The sequence below is a fragment of the Papaver somniferum genome, unplaced genomic scaffold, assembly GCF_003573695.1.
Source record: "Papaver somniferum cultivar HN1 unplaced genomic scaffold, ASM357369v1 unplaced-scaffold_137, whole genome shotgun sequence".
In the NCBI taxonomy this organism is placed as follows: domain Eukaryota; kingdom Viridiplantae; phylum Streptophyta; class Magnoliopsida; order Ranunculales; family Papaveraceae; genus Papaver; species Papaver somniferum.
In genome coordinates this window covers 12,422,487-12,434,981 of record NW_020622934.1, presented here as the reverse complement: position 1 = coordinate 12,434,981, position 12,495 = coordinate 12,422,487, and positions in this window count along the sequence as shown.

The following is a 12,495-nucleotide window of genomic DNA, read 5'->3' as shown; positions in this document are numbered from 1 at the left end:
TTGATTGCAATCCTTGATTTGAAAGACTATATAAGGGAGAACTCTATCAACTGGGAAACCTAATCCCCACACATTTTGTGTGATACTAGTTGTGCTAATCTAGAGTCGATTCTCCTTTAACCTTTGGTTTATTCTTTTAAACCAGGTTACCGACTTAAAGACTTCATTGGGATTGTGAATCCAGACCGTTACTACTTTTCTTGTAGTTGTGTGATCTGATCTTGTTGTTTCTATCATATGAGTACAATTGTAATAATTGGATTGAGATTTCTATCTCCGATAGGCAAGATAAAAAGAAATCACAAACATTTCTGTCTCATCGTTTGTGGTTCCACACTATCTTTTTCGCTGCGTCAATTAAGACTATTATGAGGTGATTGATAATATTAGGCTATTCTTCGGGAATATAAGTCTGGATTATCAATTGGTTCATGTTCACTTGATTTATCAAAAGACGGAACAAAACTATTAGGTATATTCGTGGGAGACGGATTTATCTATTATCATAGACTTTTCTGCGTGATACAAATTTGTTTATTAAAGTCTTCGACTTTGGGTCGTAGCAACTCTTGGTTGTGGGTGGGATTAGCTAAGGGAAACAAGTATGTAGCATCCTGCTGGGATCAGAGACGTAGAAGCATAATTGTACCTTGGATCAGTGTGAGATTGGTTGGGGTTCAACTACAGTCCAGACCGAAGTTAGTTTGGAGTAGGCTAGTGTCTGTAGCGGCTTAATATAGTGTGTGTTCAATCTGGACTAGGTCCCGGGGTTTTTTTGCATTTGCGGTTTCCTCGTTAACAAAATTCTGGTGTCTGTGTTATTTCTTTTCCGCATTATATTTTGTTATATAATTGAAATATCACAGGTTATGCGTTGTTCAATCAATTAGAATATCCGACCTTTTGGTTGTTGATTTAAATTTATTGACACTTGGATATTGGTCTTTGGTACCATCCAAGTTTATCTCTCTTGTATTTAAATTGAGACTCGCAGTATGCTTGAGTAAGATTTAAACTCTTTGATGTACTTTTATCTAGATTGAGTCTGACTGTCTAGTTGATTCTCTAGAAAGTGTATTAGAGTTTGTCCATACAGATTGCTAAGAGAAATATTGGATGTGGTTGTTAGACCCCCGATTTTTCGGTAACTATAACACTTATGAGTTGGAATTTTATGTTATCATACAAATACTCAAGCACTAGAGCCATTATTTGATCCATTCGGAGTTTGTTTTTTTTATAGATCATGATGCTCTAAAATATACTGGCAATCAAGAGAAAATGAATGCTCGTCAGGTTAAGTGGTCAAATTATACGCATGATTTTTCTTTTATGCTTAAACATATAAAGTTGGCGTTCAAAACCGTGTGGCTGATGGTATAAGTCGTCGTCGATGTTTATTGACCTCTCTTCGCAGTCATATACTGGGGTTTGATTCTTTCATTGAATTATACCGGGACAATCCATATTTTCTCCTGTTTTGGACGCTATCGAAGCGGGCAAACGTTTCAAGGTTTTCCTTCTTGATGGTTTCCTTTTCAAGGGTTGTCAATTATGTGTACCTGACTGTATTTGGTGTCTTAAAATCATTCAAGAACTACATGGTGAGGGCCATTTCGGTCGCGGTAAAACCTTTTAGCTGATTTCGGCTTACTTTTTTTTTGGCTAAGAATGTTCAAATAAGTACAACATTATGTAGCTCGTTGTCACATCTGGCAAGTATCCAAGGGGTCAGCTACTAATACTGGTTTCTACATGCCTTTACCCATTCCATCCAAGCCGTGGACTAATATTAGCATGGATTTTGTTGTGGGTTTTCCTCACACTCCACAAGGAATGGATTTCTTTTTGTAATTGTTAACATATTCTCAAAGATGGCTCATTTCGTAGATTGCTAAATACTACAGATGCAGTAAATGTGGCTCTTTTATTTTCAGAAATGTTTATCGCCTTAAAGCCTTCCTGAATCTGTTGTGTCGGACCGTGATTCTAAGTTTCTGAGTTATTCTGAAGATGTTTGTGGAAACTGTTGCATATATATTTGAATTTCGGGAGCGCTTACCATCCCCAAACGGATGGGAAGACAGAGGTGGTAAACCGTTCTCTTGGTAACTTATTTTGTAGCTTGGTGGGTTCACATACTAAACAGTGCGATCAACATTTGAAAAGACAAGGGTACCCAAATATACCTCAATCTAAAACTTTTCCACCTATAAGTCCTTTTTCGAAAGTGATTTTCTATGGACTTAGTCGAGACAATACAACTAATCGGTTCACACTTTGTATGATCGTCTATGGATACAAGATCGAGACAATACAACAATGAAGTATGTTTACTTGATAATAGGTTCGGACTTAACCAAACTCTAGGGATTTTCTATCAAGTAAAATAGGAATTAACGTTTGTGTATTTTACTTCTAATTATAATAAAATATTTATAATTGCATAAATAGAAAAGTAAAAGACACAACAAGATTTTGTTAACGAGGAAACCGTAGATACAGAAAAACTCCGGGACCTAGTCCAGAATTGAATACTCTCAAATTAAGACGCTATACAAAATCAAACCAACTTCGTATAGTTGAGACCAAGCAACTAAACCTATAGTTCACCTAGTTCCCTCAGTATCCCTGCGCCTCCAACTTGTAAATAAGTCACTCACTTGGAACAATTCCTTTGGTTCGTATTCCAAACAGTAAAGGAACAACAAATCTGTTTGGTAACAACTCTTTTCAAACAACGTGATATGACTTGAAAAAGGCTCTTCCGTTTAACCAATAAACTCCTTTGTCGGGTCCTTAGATAAATCTCTCAACAACAACCGAAGTAATTGTTATATTATGCAATCAATATTATTAATCACAAAGAAGTGTATTGATGTCGATCTACTCAATTAATCAATCCAATCTATCACAAAGATAAAACAATTATAGTTGGATCCCTTTCCAGCAGAAACAAGTATTGTGCACACCAAAGATTATGAACCCAAAAAGTCTTCTTGTCTTCAAATGTTCTTTAATCTTCAATCAGCACCTGCACACAATCAACTTGAATCTCTTGTGATCAATCACACATAGAACAGAGTCTGTTAACGTTGGATTATCACAAGACGTCTTTAGATCTACAAACATGAAAAAGCGGGGGTACAACAACCACACCCAATATTTCGATTAGAAATCTGTATGGACAAACTCCAATGTATTTTCAATAGAATCAACTAGACTCAATCTTAATAAAGTATATCAAAGAGTTATATCTCTCTTTCTCGATTCAATTCTTACTCAAGCAAATAGAAATCTTCGAGTATAATTGAATACAAGAGAAATCACTTGAACGGTACCAAAGACCAATGTTCAAAGATCAATCAATTTCAATCAACAACCAAAGGTCGGATTTCCCAATTGATTGATTCAAACGCACAACCTGTGACATTTCAATTATATAACAAAATATAATGGGGAAAAGAAATAACTCTGACACTAGAAGTTTTGTTAATGAGGAAACCGCAAATGCAGAAAAACCTTGGGACCTAGTCCAGATTGAACACACATTGTATTAAGCCACTACAGACACTAGCTTACTATAAACAAACTTCAGTCTGGACTGTAGTTGAACCCCAATCAATCTCACACTGATCCAAGGTACAGTTATGCTCCTACATCTCTGATCCCAGCAGGATGCTACACACTTGATTCCCTTAGCTGATATCACCCACAACTAAGAGTTTCTACGACCCAAAGTCGAAGACTTTAATAAACAAATCTGTATCACACAGAAAAGTTTACGGTAATAGATAAATCTGTTTCCCACATAAATACCTACGAGTTTTGTTTCGTCTTTTGATAATTCAAGGTGAACAGGAACCAATTGATAAACCAGACTTATATTCCCGAAGAACAACACTGTATTATCAATCACCTCACAATAATCTTAATCGACGCGGCGAAAGAAGATATTGTGGAATCACAAACGATGAGACGAAGATGTTTGTGACTACTTTTATATCTTGCCTATCGGAGATAACAATCTCAAGCCAATCGTTACGATTGTACTCAACACGATAGAATCATCAAGGTCAGATCACACAACTACAAGAAAGTAGTATCGGTCTGGCTTCACAATCCCAATGAAGTCTTCAAGTCGTTAACCTATAGGGTCTCGAGAAGAAACCTAAGGTTAAAAGAGAATCGACTCTAGCTTATACAACTAGTATCACACAGGAGGTGTGGGGGTTGGGTTTCCCAGTTTCTAGAGTTCTCCCTTATATAGTATTTCAAATCAGGGTTTTCAATCAATGTTAGCTTAGTAACAAATCATTCAACATTCACCGTTAGATGAAAACCTTATTAGATTCAAGCTAATATCTTTCAACCGTTGGATTGAAAACTTTGCTTGTTACACACAAATGAAATGCACGATTTTAGGTTTGTGTAACCGTACCCAAACATGTACATTTGTTAGTTCAACAGTAGTTAACCAAATGGTTAGCCATATGAGCACTTTCATATCAACCATATTCTTCTTCACCATAACTAGTTCAAATGACTCAAATGAACTAGTTAGAGATTTGTTCAATTGTATAAATCTTATATAACTATACAAGACACAATCGAAGCAAAAACGATTTGATTCACATGAATCGGTTCATGAACTCTATAGCCACGGTTTGCAATTGCATTCCTTAGTTTATAAATATAAGTTCACTAAACATCGATTTTAGACATAACCTACTCAAGTTCGTGGACTGGGTTCGCGGACTTAAGTTCCCGGATGGAGTTCACAAACTCCAGCAGAAATTCTCGGGATGAGAACCTCCGCCAGTTCGCGGACTGAGTTCACATCTCTTGTTCATGTTTTCCTGATCAACAAAGTACGCATACTTTGGTTCAAGGAATAAGGACTTATACATATATGTGTTGCCACACAATGCTTACATTCAACAATGGTTATCTAATCTAAACTCTCATTTCAATCATTGAAACATTTGTAGAGGACGTTATATAGTTGTTATCACAAACTATTTTTCGTCAAAGCCATTTTCAAAGTGATTGAAATATAACATGACTTTTGTCACTAGGTAAAGATGAACTTGGCCAAAGCGAAAGCTTACCAACACATATTTCAAGAAATAGATAAGCGAGATAAACTCGGCTCAAAATAGCAAATGTGTATAATCAAAGTCTATGTAGCAAAACGACTTTTGTCTCAAGATAGGAGGTAGAGTAGATAGACTTTTGAGTGATAGATAAGTTCAAGTCTCCACATACCTTTTTAGTCGATGAAGTTCTACCAGTTCCTTGAGTAGTTTTTCATCTTGCATGATGATCTCCATGGAGTTCTTGAGATCAACTACACTTTCTATCCTAGTCTGAGACTTAGCTATAGTAGACTAGAAATCAAGACTTATAGTTTTTATCACTAACATTGACAAACATGTTTGAGATAGCAACGCATGCAAGTTCGACCGAGCAGTGCTCTAACAAAACAGTCTAAAGATCCACGTCGAAACTTCGATCTAGTTTGAGTGAATCTTATTTCCAAAACCGAATATTCTCAAAGATATGCAATAAACACAAAATCGGTTTTCATAACTCCTGGAAATGCGTTGTCCAAATATTGACCGAAATCCCAATAAAAAAATCTATAATCAGTAAATGCACATTACTAATTATTATTTTCTAAAGATATGCATTTAATTGCTGGAAATTAAATAGCATCTAAAAACTAAGAAACCTTAACTAAAAGATTCTCAATTTATTTCGATCCTGGGATTCTCCTTTAGCTATTAAAGAATATCTTTGAACAATTAATGATAAGAGTTATTGTACATGTTCAAAGTATGTCGACATCTTTACTTTGCAAGTCCTTTTTCATACTTACAATATTGGAGACAATTTGCCACACTTCCAAACAAGTTTATAATTGGTTCGTATGGATTCCAAGAACTATGTGATTGATTATCCTATAAAATCACCAATTATGGGTTTCACGGTTCTACCAAAACAAGTTCGGTTCTACCTCCATGTGAGTATTGTGCATAGTCACGCTAGTTACCAAAATTCGGTTGACTAGGTACCAGGATCGGTTCCCTAAAACTTATGGTAACTACCTGTATTCGGTTGCACATGTCCATAGGATCGGTTCTCCCAAAACTACAAACTTGTTGCACATGTTCATAAGATCGGTTCACCCATCTACTAAAACGTATTGTACCTCGTACAAGGATCCATTCGCTCTTGTAAATTTGTTGCACCTCTTACTAGGATCGGTTCCCCAATGACTAGATAAAAGTTGCTATTTACAAGGCATCGATCATACCATCTTGAGTGATTACTTAAGATCGGTTTCACTAATAAAAGGCATACCAATACATAAGTCAGGCCTTGTGAATAGTTTTACCAAGATACGTAAACAAGTTTATGAGCGGTTATATTGAACACACATATTGGAAAATAGATTTGTAATGAATAACAATACCAATAAGCCTAGAGATTTCCCTTTCGATTCACAACGAGTTTATGAACTTACTTCCTTTAAACGAATGTAAAACATTGTTTCCTAGGATGAAATATTCACTCATTCCCATACATAATCACAATAGCATTCATATGATCATGTCGATGTCTTATATACAAAGTTTAATGGTTAAGCAATAAACCTTGTACTGTATTCTTTAATACTATGTCTAACTAGAGTATCATACACATCTTCGCAGTTATGTTTTCAATTTGCATGACTTGAAAGATACGTGAGGGAATGAAACATTTCAAGTCAAATATTACTAACCTCAAGAGGAAGGATGATGTTGTCGTTGTAGCTCCATACTTCTTCATATTCTTCAAGTCTTCATTTAATACTTGTAAGTCTCATATCCTAACACTTTCAAGCTAACCTATACGAAGTTGACTCTAGTATATAATCAAGCGACTCTTTAAATGAGTTTTGGTTCACTAAAATATGACAACCAAACTTGACATACCAACTCTTGGTGGGTTCAACCAAGCTATGCTCTAACAATCTCCCCCTTTGTCAATTTTAGTGACAAAACTCTTACATCATATGGATAAATAAATTACAAAAATTCGTTATACATATACGCTTGATTCCAAGTTCAACAACACAAAACCTGCATTAAATTCAATCCTTAAATGCCGCTGCTGACATTATAATAACAAAGCCAATACTCCCCCTAAAGGTAAGATAGGTAGATTTTCAATCCGCACGTCTTTGTTATTTTCATGTAGTTCCTCATAACTACATATCATATGGTATGTGACTCCCCCTTAGTCTATGCTTTCACTGTTTTCGTTAGAATAAACATTTTAGCACAAATGTCCTTTCCCTTAGTGATACCAACTCACAACAAGTCAATATCACTTGTTTACTCCATATATTTCTCCACCTTTTTGTCACAAAATGACAAAGAAACGAAAAAATAAAGGAGATACAAATCTCACAAAGAGAATTTGCAAACCTATAAGAGTTGAGCATGAGGGTTTTACACACCTTTTTAGATAACCAATATCAAAACCGAAATTACAAGTAATTTGGTTTTAACATGTTATTTAGGAAACAATTTCCCAAAGAAATTTTCCCTAATAGTTTAGCACATAAAAAATCGACTAAGCACCTTAGTTCTTTTGCTAAACCGATTGTACAAATACAATCGCTTGTTCGATAAGACCAAAATAAAAATCAGAATTAACTTTATTTTTCTCATCATGCTCTAATTATTCTCAAAAATAACTTAGACCTTTCACTTTTAAACAAGAGAAATACTAGGTTAGTTAACTAGTAATTACTGTTAAGGCATCCGGTTGGACTTGAAAAATCGAAACCTTCACATTTGATAAGTCTAACTAAGATCCCAAAAACTTAGTTTCTCTTATCCGGAAATCACTTGGACTAAACAGATGATCCCGAAACACTTTTGTTAAGCCATAAAAAAATCCATACAAACCAAATAAATCAACTTGCATAATCATTTATCTTAACCGGAAGCAATTGTAACAAACATAGACATTATAGCACCGCAACTGCACCGAAATTTTGTAAACCTAAACAATTGATACCAAACAATAACGAAAGATAACAATATTTTTTCTTAACCGGAAACAATTGAATCACAATCAAACATCCACACACAAATAATGGAATCAACATCAATTGTACCGAAATTTTGTTAAGCAAAAGCAATAAGGATATGAAATAAAATCATGCTTTTCTTAAACATGAAAACAATTAACTAACAAGATTGTTAACTCAAATTCCACATCCTCTTCTCCCCTTAAGATATGTCATTAAGCGCAAGTTCACTTAGAACTCTCCCCCACTAAAGTTTTCATCCTCCCGCCAAAACAAAAGAATAATAACAAAGAGCAACCTTTACCAGAGAAAGGTTGAAAAACGGTTTTAACTATGCGATGCAAAAGTTGAAACCTCGAAACACATATGCTTTTATGTTAAACCAAAAGATTCAACATATTGTGGCTTTTTCACATATTGTTTCTACAGGAACCCCTCATGATCCTTTGATAAAGCCTACCAACATGGGCTAGAACTTAATCCCGCTAAATCAAAAAGTCACCCAAACCATAAGGGTTCACAAATTATGAAATCGAACATCAAGGTAATAAAACCGAAATCAAACATCCCATAAACATACATATCAATAAAATAAAGTATTCAAGCACAGGATATGTAATCAAAAACTATCACAAGAAAAATTATAAAATAATAATTTTATTCATTATAAGATAGTTTTATTCATAATAGACTTTACAATTATTGAAAGAAATCAAAAACTGAAGTCTATTTTTCTGGAATAAGTATTACAGCATATAAATTAATCTTTAGTGGTGCTCTTGTTGTTCACCGAAGTTTTTTCAGTGTTCAAATTTTTGAAGCATGTCTCAAGAGACTTGTTTGTAACCACTTTTTGTTTTTCAATCTTTTCAACTTGAACCTTCATATCAGCAAGATCAGATTTTGTCTCCTCAATTTAACTTTGATCCAATCTTGATTTCGAACCGTCATTATGAGATTGGTTCTCAGATCTTCAAAATCTTGAATATAGTGAATCATACTATCAGAACGAATCCATTTGGTTTCGGTTGGATTTTGAAGGTTGTATGCCAACATGAAAAAGCGGGGGTCTAACAACACCACCCAATATTTCGCTTAGCAATCTGTATGGACTAACTCCGAAATACTTTCTATAGAATCAACTAGACAGTCAGACTCAATCTAGGTAAAAGTATCTCAAGGAGTTAATATCTCTCTCTTATTTTTGATATACTCGAGGTAATAGAAATCAGCGAGTCTTTAATCAAACACAAGGAATAACTTGGATGACCAAAGACTAATATCCAAGGATCAATTAGTGACAATCAACAACCAAAGGTTGGATTACTCTAATTCATGATCTAAAGCACAACCTGTATTATTTCAATTATAAAGATAAAACAATATAATGCGGAAAATGAAATAACACAGACACCAGAAATTTTGTTAACGAGGAAACCGCAAATGCAGAAAAACCCCGGGACCTAGTCCAGATTGATCACACACCGTATTAAGCCGCTACAGACACTATCCTACTCCAAGCTAACTTCGGACCGGACTGTAGTTGAACCCCAATCAGTCTCCCACTGATCCAAGGTACATTTGTACTCCCTACGCCTCTGATCCCAGCAGGATACTGCGCACTTAATTCCCTTAGCTGATTTCACCCACAACTAAGAGTTGCTACGACCCAAAATCGCAGGCTTTAACAATAAAAAAATCTGTCTCACACAGACAAGTCTATCAAAGGATCAATGTGTCTCCCACAGAAAAACCCTAAAGTTTTTGTTCCGTATTTTGATAATAATCAAGGTGAACACGAACCAATTGATAATCCAGTCTTATATTCCCGAAGAACAGCCTAGATAAATCAATCACCTCACAACAATCTTAATCGTATGGTAGCGAAACAAGATGTTGCGGAATCACAAACAATGAGACGAAGATGTTTGTGACTACTTTTTATATCTTGCCTATCGGAGATATTAATCTCAAGCCAATCAATCTGATTTTACTCGTACGATAGATGATGCAAGATCAGATCACACAACTACGTTAAAAGTAGTATTGGTCTGGCTTCACAATCCCAATGAAGTCTTTAAGTCGTTAACCTGGTTTTAGAAGATGAAAACCAAAGGTTAAAGGAGAAACGACTCTAGCACGCAAACTAGTATCACACATATGGAATACAAAAAAGATAAAGGAACTTTAGTATCTCCTATTCCACATGTCTAATCTTCAACATTCCTCGAAATCTTCGTCACTTCCAAGTACTCCAATGATCCCAAAAGTTGTAAGTTTAGCATCACCGTTGTTGAATATCCGTAGCTATAACAATGAGAAAGCATCGGTCTCGATCATTGTTATACAATGTCATAGTATTATTACACAGTGTCAAAGTCCAATTGCATCACAACTTTAAAAATAATACTATGGTGATATGTATCACTCCCCATTAGTCAATACTCCATCTCACATGGAAACCACTCCCCCTTACACAATGATCCGAAAACCACATGTATTTGTAGTGTGAACTACATATTAATTCCCCCACTTTTTGTCAATAAAATTGGTACAGGTACAAGAACGGGATCATAATGAAATTTCCATAAGAGACATTTCATGACTAAAAGAAAAAAAATACATACCATCTAATTTAGATGCAATCATATAGCCGAAACTAATAGCATTCATCAAGGAGTTTAAAGATAGAAGATAACCCCTTTAAAATTCCACAGCCGCACACCCCTCAAGATATGACCATTAATCACAAGTTCAAAAGAACTCTCCCCCATTTGATGTCATTCCCAAGGGAACAACAAGAGCGACCTTAATTTCAAAAGAAAAGAAGGATTTTTATTGGACACCAAAAACCATGAGAATGATTTTCTATATCCAAAAACTCAATCAAATTAATCACAAGTAAACCCATGATTAATTTAATAGGAATACACAATCAAATTAAACACCAAAGTGATCAACTTAATTGATTATGCTCGACATAAGAGAACTTACGGAGCATATGACTAACATAACCATTAGAAAATGAATAGGATAGTCGGTCATATACTCAACATAAGAGGAATCTTACGGAGTATGAAAATACTCAAATAGATTAATTACAAGAGAACCATAATTAATCCAATTGGAATACACAACCAAATTAATTACAAAAGTAATCAATTTAATTGTCATTTGTTTTGCTCGACATAAAAAGACTTATGGAGCAATAACTAAATAACCAAACAAGATGATTATTTAGTTCAAGAATTCTCAACATAAAGTACCTTACGGAACAACCAACAAAGCTAATCAAAAATTAATCAACTTGGTTGTATCGTGCTCAACATAAGACACATTACGGATCCGCACAGTATTACATAAAATATGGACCAGTGAAGATCAATACTGTGGAATACACAAGGATTCATTCTATCTTCCATCACTGTTTGCATAACGATATTTAATAGACATAATCCTTGAACACAAAATATTTTAACCTATCTTCCATCAAAGGATTGACAATATAGGCTTAACTTTTGTATATGTCAAAAGTCTATTCATCCTTAAATCAATACATGAATACCGATCATGAACGACTTTACTTTTGAAAAAATATGGGACAACATAGTTCACGGACGTAAACACCAATATCCCATAACAAATTGCAATATAAAAAATCATAAAGATTAAATACTGCAAACCATCTTTAGAATTTAAACCAAATAAACCTAAAAAAGAACAAGAAGATGAAAAATAATAGCTACGTGTAGTCATAATCATTGCTATTCGAGCACTAGTTATTCTTCCAACTAAACCAAAAAGAAGACATACTAGGCAACAATATCTTTGAGAAATTCCTTATCGTTCCCGAACTCCTTGTCGTCAACAGCCATTGGAAAATGAGGTTCGTGGAGGAAGGAGTCAATACCAACAAACCGTCTTGGCTGATGATGTTGAACCAGTGCCTTCTGAATTTCCAAAGATCTTAAAATGCAAGCCTTTGTTTCACTAATCTCCTTTCTTATTTCCTTTAACTCATCAAGAACATCGGAAAACTTGTGAGAGTTAGAAGGGACAACCCTTGGCTTTCTTGTATTCCTCCTCTTTCTTTTCAAGAAAGGAGTTACTGGAGATTTCTCTTTTTCCTTGATTGATGGCTTAACAATCATATTGACATCTTTTCCATCCAAAAACATGATGCTTAGAGAACAGTTATAAACAACTGGTTTTTTTTGAGTGGAATTCACAATCTCATCAAGCAGTCTTAATATATAAAAGATATCAGAGAGGAAAAAGGAATGTAGGGATCGCAACCTTTAAGCAGGTTCGTAGACGCCCAATTCTAAACCCTATAAAGAGTAGAATTATCGATAACAACCTTTTACTTTATTTTGATAGAAAAACAACTTAAGAAAAGAAGAAGAAAA